Source organism: Canis lupus, chromosome 27 (genome assembly GCF_048164855.1).
Source record: "Canis lupus baileyi chromosome 27, mCanLup2.hap1, whole genome shotgun sequence".
Lineage (NCBI taxonomy): Eukaryota > Metazoa > Chordata > Mammalia > Carnivora > Canidae > Canis > Canis lupus.
Genome location: NC_132864.1, coordinates 14,062,297 through 14,072,333, shown reverse-complemented (window position 1 = coordinate 14,072,333; position 10,037 = coordinate 14,062,297).

Below are 10,037 nucleotides of genomic sequence, written 5' to 3'. Positions count from 1 at the left end.
AACGCGGGGCCCAGGCGAAGCCCCGCCCCTTCCCGCGGAGAGCGCGCGCTCGCGGCCGGCGGGGCGCTGATCCGCGGAGGCGGGGAGACGTCGTAGGGCTCGGGGAGCTCCAGTGGCGCTTGGCACATCGGCCCAGGGGCCGGAAGGCTGCTGGCGAGCCCGAAGAGCCGGTGTCCGCGGAGCGTGGCCCCTGTGTGCCCGAGGAGGCTACTGCGCCCCGCATCCGGGGTCTCCGGGGCCAGTACAGCGCCCCAGCAGACAGGGCAGGATTAAAGGCTTTTCTGCCATGTTTCAAGACAAAGCGGTAAAATCTGAGAGGCAAACCAGCATCACACTAGCCCTTAGTCTTGTGGGGGGTGTGCTACACACCTTTAAGAATCTGAGAAGCGGCGCAGACCCGCCACCCCTTGGGGATGCGTGTGTTTTACATAGACGCAAGTCAGCCTGGGTCTTTCCTCGCTCTTCAAGAGTCACGTCTTTACATCGGCTCCCCTGGGCACTCTGAGTCAAAGCTACAGTCCCTGCGGTGGCCTTCAAAGTTCCCCTTCATCGGGCCGCCCTCCCCCTCCCCGTTCCTCTGTGACCCTGTCCCCTACTTGTGGCAAGCAGTCTCAGTCGGCTCCAGCCACCATCTGCTTCCTCGCTGTTCCTGGAAAATGCTGGGCACGTTCCTGCCTCAGGGCCTTTGTCTTTTCTGGGCCTTCTGGCAGGACATCTTCATCTCTTCCTACAGATAGCAGTCTAGATCATCCCTTCCTCTTCAAGGTTTTATTCAAACGTCATCTCAGTAAGGAGTTTCTGGACCACCTTTCCCTCCCACCACTTTTAAGTAATCTCTACACCCAACGGTGGGGCCTGAACTGGACACTGCTATCAGGAGTCACACGCTTTACCAGTTGAGCCAGCCAGGAGCCTCTGGACCACCCTGTTTAAAACTCGAATCTCCATATACACTTTACAACCCATTTTCCTAGGGATCCCTGGGTGGCGCAGCGGTTTGGTGCCTGCCTTTGGCCCAGGGCACGATCCTGGAGACCCGGGATCGAATCCCACGTCGGGCTCCCGGTGCATGGAGCCTGCTTCTCCCTCTGCCTGTGTCTCTGCCTCTCTCTCTCTCTCTCTCTCTCTCTCTGTGACTATCATAAAATAAATTTTAAAAAAATTAAAAAAAAAACCCTGTTTCCTGTTTTTCCAGCCTTATTCCTGTTTCATGTGGTATAGCACTGCTACACACGCACACACACACACACATATGTATATATAATATATATAATCTTTTTTAAAGATTTTACTTATTTATTCATGAGAGACACAGGAGAGAGGCAGAGACACAGGCAAAGAGAAGCAGGCTCCATGCAGGAAGCCGGACATGGGACTCAATCCTGGGACTCCAGGATCACACCCTGAGCCAAAGGCAGATGCCCAACCGCTGAGCCACCCAAGTGTCCCTATATATAATCTTTTTTAAAAGAAATTTTAAAATATTTTACTTATTTGAGATATATAGAGAGCACAGAAGGAAGAGAGAAGCATTCTCCCTGCTGCTGAGCAGGAAGCCCAACATGGGGCTCAATCCCAGGACCCCAGGAACATGACTCAAGCCAAAGGTAGGCATTTAACCACTGAACCACCCAGGTGCCCCTTTTCTTCTAACTTTCAATTGAAAAATGTCAAACACACAGAAAGCATGATAATAGTACAATGAATACCTGTTATAACCTCTGCCTAGATTTGACAATTATTGGCATGTAGCCATATTTGAACAGAGAAATTCTTGTGTTTTTTCACTGCTGTCTCCCTTGGACCCAGATGAAATCCCTGGCGCCTAGTAGTTGCTCAACAAGTATTTGTCAAATGAATAATTGAATGACGTACTTTTAGAGACTCTTGCTCAGGAGTCTTCAGGTTAAGAATTCCTGCTAGATAGAGACAAAGAAGAATCTCTAGGGCTGTTTGTGGAAATAGTATCCTGCCCAGGACTACACAGCTTGCCCTGGTTGCTTGCCAAGCTATATGCCCAAGGGGCTGTGTCCTCCTGAAGGGACACATTTTTCTGATTTGCACAAAGGTACAGTATGGGCTAGAGGCAGACTTCTTGGGGTGGAAGCTTCCTCCTGCTGTACAGAAGTACTTCTATCTTGCCCCAAACTGTGCTCTCTCTCTGGGCTATTTATTCTAGGCTTTACCCCCAATACCTAGTGCAGTCCTGGCACATAGCATGTACTTAGTATGGATTTATTGAAGAAAAGAATGGTAGATGTGCTGGTCATTGACTGTTTTGTCCTCTGTTTAGCAAAGAGCTACAACCTGGCAACTTCATCTTTCTTATGCCTCTAGTCAGTTAACATCTGGCTGCCTTCAGCCAAACAGTAGATACTTGCAGGAGACTGTGTGGTGAACAGGAGGGAGGGAGAAGTTGGGGTATTTCTTCCCTTTTCTCTCTGCCTCAGGTGGTGTCTCTGTGGCAGAGAGTGCATCTGGTTCCATCTCCTGTCCACACAGGTCCAGCACCTGGGCTCTGTCAGCACCTCCTCCCTTTGTCCCTACCATCTTAGGGACAGTAGTGGCTTTCCTCCACTGCTCGTATTGGGGCTGTCTTCTTTGTCCATAGTACTCTTTTACTGCATTGAACGACTTTGGAACAAATTCCCTCCCCTTAAATTCCCTTTGTCCAACTACCTGGCATGGAGTTTGGTTTTCCACCTAGACTCTGATGAATTAATACAGTATTACAGTCAGGTGACCGATAATACTGAAAATAGGTGACCTGCTGACCAGCTGACCTGATGCAGATGACCTGACAGACAGTACTGGTGAGACAGTACTCTGAGCCTTTCAGAGCTCTCTTACTAGGTGTGTGTGCACAGCCCCTAAGGTCTACATGGTCAGCTTCTTCCAGCTCTGGCTCTTCTGAGGACTGTCCTCGACCTACTGGAGCCACTTCGCTGGGCAGAGAACTGGAAATACCCAGGGATCAATGCCCCATCCAGGGTAGCCTGTAGATAAGGATACAGGAGTGGGAAGACCCCTGGCTTCAAGACTGAACAAAAGTAGGTGTAATTTTTTTTCTTTTTGTGTGTGTATGATTTTGTGTTTATTGTGGTAATACATACATGACATAAGTTACCATTTAACCATTTCTAAGTGTACAGTTCAGTGGCATTAGTACATTCACAATATTGGGCAACCACCACCTATTGACCAGCCATCTATCTGTTTCTAGAACTTTTTCATCATCCCGAACTAAAATTCTAGGCCATTACATGGGAACTCCCCACTCCCTCTTCTCCAGCCCCTCATAACCTCTATTCTATTTTCTGCCTCTATGAATTTTTCTATTCTGGGTACCCCATGGAAATGGATTCATAAAATATTTGTTGAAATGATTTTTGCTTTAGACTTCCCCATGGGATTAGGCTGCATTGACTTGGCTTCTTCCCTACCCAAGCTCCCCTAAGTATTAATCCAAATTAAGCAATTTCTCCTGGGAACACTTCCTTAACAAATCATTTAAATATTACTATTATTTTTTCTTTTTTACAAAACTGGGGTCAACTTGTGACCACAGAAGAAACACCTCTGACCCAAAGAATGGCAGAATTTTTTCCATGTTGAAACACATTTAGGAACACAATTTTAACATCTGAATAGTACTTTGTTCACCAAACTCCTATTGATGGGCATTAAATGTATTGCAATGTTCTCCATTATAAATGTTGATCTGATTACTGTTCTTCCACATAAAGGTGAGAGCATGTTGCTGCTTATTTTCTTAGGACAGATTTCTAGAAGCAGAATTATGGGTCAAATATATGAGCATTTTGAGTTCTTTTTCTTTTCTTTTTTTTTTTTTTTTTAAGATTTTATTTATTTATTCATGAGAGAGACAGAGAGAGGCAGAGACACAGGCAGAGGGAGAAGCAGGCTCCCTGCATGGAGCCTGATGTGGGACTCGATCCCAGGACTGCAGGATCACACCCCAAGCCAAAGGCAGACGCTCAACCACTGAGCCACCCAGGCGTCCCTTGAGTTCTTTTTCTTTCTTTCTTTTTTAAAGATTTTATTTATTAACTCATGAGAGACACAGATAGAGGTAAGGACTTAGGCAGAGGCAGAAGCAGGCTCTCCTTGAGGAACCCGATGTGGAACTTGATCCCAGGACCTGAGCCAAAGGTAGATGCTCAAATACTGAGCCACCCAGGTGCCCTGAGCACTTTTAGTTCTTAATATATAACATCAAATTCCCCTCCAAAATTATTGTATTAATTCCATCCACAGAATAGGAGTGTCTGTTTTTTCTCCCACTTTTGCCCTTTGCTCACATTGAGTATTACTGTTTTTTTTTTTAAGATTTATTTATTTATTTATTTGAGAGAGAGAGCATGAGTTGGAGGAGCAGAGGGAGAGGGAGAGAGAATCCCAAGGAGATTCCACACTGAGCAGAGAGCCTGATGCAGGGCTCGATCTCACAACCCCAAGATCACCATCTGAGCCAAAACCAAGAGTCAGACTCCTAACTGACTTTGCCACTCAGGTGCTCCAAGTATTACTGTTTTTAAATCTCCTTAGCAATCTCAGAAGAAAATGTTTTGGTGGGCTTTTCTTTGATCACCAGTGGGTTCTCCTTCATTGCTTTGCTCTTCATTCCCATCAGAATGGGACTTTTTGTTTGTTTTTTGTTTTGTTTTGTTTTTGGAATGGGATTTTTCCACACGCACTGTATCATTTATAGTTAATTTGTTGGGTGTATGTATCTCTCTTAGCAGAGAGTAACTGATGGACACAGAACTTGCCTGTGTAAATTCTTGCCTCATCCAAGGTTCTTTTGGTTGCAAGTAGAGACACCATCTTGTACTACCTAGTAAAGGAAATTTATTAAGGATACAAGATAGTTGGAAAACTGTCAACAGCAAAGCCATCCTTTTCCTCTCTCTTGGTCCCTCCATCTCCTTGTGTGTCTCCTTCGTTCAGCTTTCTCCTGCTCATGATGGCAAATGGCTGCTCCTTATATCACCTTGGTTATATAACCACTCCGAAATTAACTGGCTCTTTCTGAATTTCAATCCCAAACTCATGAGTGGCCTAGCTATGGTTTAGAATCTGCCTCTGGCCAGTTACTCTACTGATGCTGTGGTTCTTCTCACAATATTCTCCTCTCCGGCTCAGATGTGTGGCCAGCAGTCTCAGCAGGCTACATCCTAGCACAAACTGTCCCTTGGCTTATGGCTTCATCCAGAACCACCCTGCTACCTGCTGAGCGGCACTTCATGGTCTAGAATCTCCCCTCTCCCTGGTTCAGGCTAAGAAACAGCCTGAGCCCCAGTGCCACCACTACAAGGAGCACTTTCACAGCCTCTAATCAGATCCTGGCTCAGGGAAGCTAGAACTCCCTGGAGAAGAATGTGAAGCAGGTTAAGATTTATCTGCATCTGAGGGGATCCCTGGGTGGCGCAGCGGTTTGGCGCCTGCCTTTGGCCCAGGGCGCGATCCTGGAGACCCAGGATCGAATCCCACATCAGGCTCCCGGTGCATGGAGCCTGCTTCTCCCTCTGCCTCTCTCTCTCTCTCTCTCTCTGTGACTATCATAAATAAATAAAAATTAAAAAAAAAAATTTATCTGCATCTGAGGCCAGCTGGATGGCAGGTTACAAATCAATGAGATTATTCTCCCTATGGGGTCAGAATCCCATAGCATTATTCTCAAACTCCTGAGTAGGTGCTATGGACTGGCCACTCCCCATTACCTAAGTGCCAAGGGCATCAAGCTTGAGGGCTCCTGTTCTAAACACCCTTCTGATAATTACTTGCCAGACTTGAATGGCTGGAACTTAGCTGGGCTCTTCTCAAGGATCTTTTGTAAAGCATGGGGTGAAGAGAGCTCTCCTGCATGATCTGAAGTGAGAGAGACTCCTCCGAACACTCCTCTTGGGGAGGCATGGTTCTATTTATCCTTTCCTGGGCACAAAGCTTTGGCTGAAAGCCTAGAGGCTCTGCCCTCTCAAGAAATCCTTGCAGATTTCATTCAACAGTGACTGAATTGTCAACTCTGGGGGAGGGGGCATTCACATGGCAGTCCACTCTTGAGTGCACCGTCTAAATAAAATGAGACAGGGTCTTTGGAGTTGAGTAACCTGTGGGTTTCAGTTTTCCCAGAAGTGGCAGGAAGGAACCACATATCAGGACCGGCAAATGTCTTCAGTACACATAATAGACGAAAGTTTGAGACAACTCAGATGTCCATCAAAAGATGAATGTGTAAAAAAAAAAAAAAAAAAAAAAAAAAAAAAAAAAAAAAAAAGATGAATGGGTAAATGAAATGTCATCTAGCCATATAATGGAATATTATTCAGCCATAAAAAAGAATGGAGCACTGAGACATGCTGTGGCCTGGATGAACGTTGAAAACATTATGCTAAGTGAAAGAAGCCAGCCACAAATAGTCATAAGAACAGAAATATCCAGAATAAGCAAATCTATAGAGAAAGAAAGTAGATGAGTTGGGAGGGAAGATGAGGGGTTAGGAGGGTGACAGTTAAGGGTAGGGGCTTTCTTTCAGGGGTGATGAAAATATACTATAACTGATTGTGATGATGGCTGCACAACAATGTGAACCTACTAAAAACCATGCAGGGCACCTGGGTAGCTCAGTGGTTGAGTGTCTACCTTCAACTCAGGTTGTGATTCTGGGGTGCTGGGATCGAGTCCCACACTGGGCTCCCCACAGGGAGCCTGCTTCTCCCTCTGCCTATATCTTTGCCTTTCTTATGAATAAATAAATTAATTAATAAAAAACTCCAAAACCATGGAATCATATCCTTTAGTTGGAATTCCCTCAGTAAAGTGTTCTCTCAATAGGGTTTGTTTTTTTTTTAAGTGTCTGATGCAGGATGAGCGCCCTCTAGGGGCTCTCACATGTCCAGAGTAAATCACAGGCCACTTGCCATTGTCTTTCATTTTTCATTCTGGTAAATTAAAAATCAAAGAAATGCCTAAAGAGGGTAACACAAAGTGCAGCAAATGTTGTTTAACGTTTTAATGAAGTGTATAGAAAAGTGTAAATATCATCAATGTATATAGCTTGATAGATTATTGCACACTGAACACACCCTTCTTGTCAGACTGGCAGTCTCTGGGACTGTCTTTCTCAGGAATAGAGCCAGAAGTCTAATTTGAGTCCCTTCATATTTTTTTTAAAGAGATTGATTGATTGATTGATTGATTGACTGTCTCTATACCCAACACGGCCTCTAGAACTTTCCACCTGAGATCAAGAGTCACATGCTTTATCAGCTGAGCTAGCCAAGCATCCTGGGTCCCTTCACATAAATGAGGCCACTTCTGAGAGTCACTCTGTAGGGCTCCTCTTTTTCCTTCCTATCTCTCCTTCTTTCCTAATCTCTAGGGTTACTCTATCCGGGAGGGGGTTCTTTATATGGAAATTTACACTTAATACAAATAAAAATTAAATTCCTTAGTCACACTAGTCATATTCCAAGTATTTAGTAGGCACTTGTGGCAACTGGTTGCCACATGGGACATTGCAAATACAGAACATTTCCTTTACCATAGAAAGTTCTCCAGACAGCGCTGCTTTTGGGATGAGCTCTTATCTCTTGACACTATCCCTTCCTTGGAAAATCTCCTTTTATTTCCTTCTATCAAATCATTTTTCCCTTTCCCTTTTCTTTTTTTAATTGATCAGCAAAATTTTCTGTCAGAACCTAACATAATGTCTGCAGGGATAAGCCGGTGGAAATTACAGGGTTTGAAAATAGTTGTTTGGCAAACAAACACAGCTAATAAATCATCCCAAAGAAAAATGCACGGCCTCACTAGCAATTAAAGAAATGAACGCTAGAATAACCCCGCCATACCATTACATACTGTCTAGACTAGGAAAAATGTGTACAAATGATGGTCTGTGATATTGGCAGCACTGTGGGGAAAGAGGCACCATAACATGCTGCTGGCCACCCAGGCAATTAGGTAGATCTTGAAAAACCATCTGGAACTATGTTACAGAAACTCTAAAACTATTCTCTGACTGAGGAATTCCACTTAACTACTATTTATTTATTTAACAGGTAGCTGGTGTGAGGCATAGTACTTGGTACTTTACAGTCTTTGAAAAAAGTACTTTTCACAACAATCCTATAAGATAGGTCGGCATCCTTATACTCCTTTTAAAAAGTCAGTAAACTCAGGTTCACAGAAATTCGGTAAAGGGGCACCTGGGTGGCTCAGTGGTGGAGCATCTGCCTTTGGCTCAGGTGTGATCCCGGGATTGAGTCCCACATCGGGCTTCCCGCAGGGAGCCTGCTCCTCCCTCTGTCTCTGCATGTCTCTGTCTGGCATGGATAAATAAATAAAATCTTAAACAAACAAACAAAAAAAGTTAGATAAGCTATCCAGAGTAAAAGACCAAGGAAGCAGCATAGCATGGATTCAACCTCTGACCTCTTAACCTAGGAAGACCTGAGCAGAACGGCACATTCTCTCTCATTTCAGAGAATTGCCTCCAAGGGAAAATACTACTCTTGGGGCAAGGGAAGACATGTATGAAAAATATAAATACTAGTGTAATTATTACAAAAGGAAAAACCGGAAAATGCATGCAGGAGACGTGTAAGCTGGGCCGGGCACCTACAAAGCTCTCCGTAAAGGCTTCATTTTCTACAAAGCCATCGGGTGGAAAAGAGCTCTGCCCCTTTAAAAGTCAGAGGCGGTTAAGACGGAACGGCGGCAGACGAGGCTGACGTGAAAAGCTTCCTGCCTCATTTAAATGAGCATGCGTAGAAGCTTGCCCTCGTTCCCTCGCCACGTTCCTGCACTCAAGTCCGCTGGAGCGGCCCGAGCCCGCAGGGGGCGTCGGCTCCGCCCGCTTACTCAGGTGGGCGGAGACAGTCGCGCGAGCGCGGCGGGCCTGTATTCTCGCGCGCTATTCACCAGCCCGCCCCTTGTTGCACATGCGCCTTCATCAGCCTGGAACCGGGGCTTGCGTGGCTCCTGGAGTTGCGCCTGCGCTGGTGACGCCCCTGCCGGAAGTGGGCGGGTCGTAGTCTAAAGCCTAAAGGGCGGAAGGAGGAAGCGCGGAAAAGGCGCCTGCGGCTGAATGGGAGGCTAAGTGGGGGCCTGTGTCGGCTGCCCTGCTGCGGAGCTCCTGATCCTAGAGATGAAGAGACCCGCATGTGGTCACTGTGGGACCCGAGCAATTCAGAAAGTGTCCCCCACCTCGGGCCCCAAATGAGTAACAACTGCGGCCTCTAGGCCACGTCAGTTCCAAGAAAAACCGCAGAGCACGACCTTAACGAAAGATCCATATCGGAATGAGGAACTAAGAGCTTGAGAAACTCCCCCACCCTTACTGGAAATCCCCGAGACCAGCCCATACAACCCGGCTGGAACCCACCTCGGGGTCCAAGGGCCTGCTCCGCTGTGTGGGCTACGCTTGGACCCAAGCGCGAGCCTCGTGGGCTTGAGCCTCGTGGGCTTGCATCCGTGTCGGCTCCTTGGTGGTTTCTCGGATTCGCAATCTTGGGCACAACAGTCACAGGGAACTTATCTGTCTATTCAAAAGGAGGTTTTAGGGGATCCCTGGGTGGCTCAGCGGCTTAGCGCCTGCCTTCAGCCGAGGGCGTGATCTTGGGGTCTCCCCGCATCGGGCTCCCTGCACAGAACCTGCTTCTCCCTCTGCCTGTGTCTCTGCCTCTCTGTGTCTCCTCATGAATAAATAAATAAAATTTTTTTTAAAAAGAGGTTTTACAAGATTATTCCATTCGCATATGTGTTAAAGTTTCAGGGACAGAGAGGATTTTCCCTAAATACCCTTCCCCTCCCCATGAATTCTTAAATTTCTAGAAGGCTTCCTATATGTGCCCAGTTTGGTAAGTATTATGACAAAAAAATAAAGATATGTTCTCGCCCATGGAAACGTTGGTCTTAGGAGTCAGGAAACCCTCTGGAAGACCCAAGAAGAGTCGGCAAAGAGGGGAGCTTGGGTGGCTCAGTCTGTGAAGTGTCAGCCTCCAGCTGCGGCC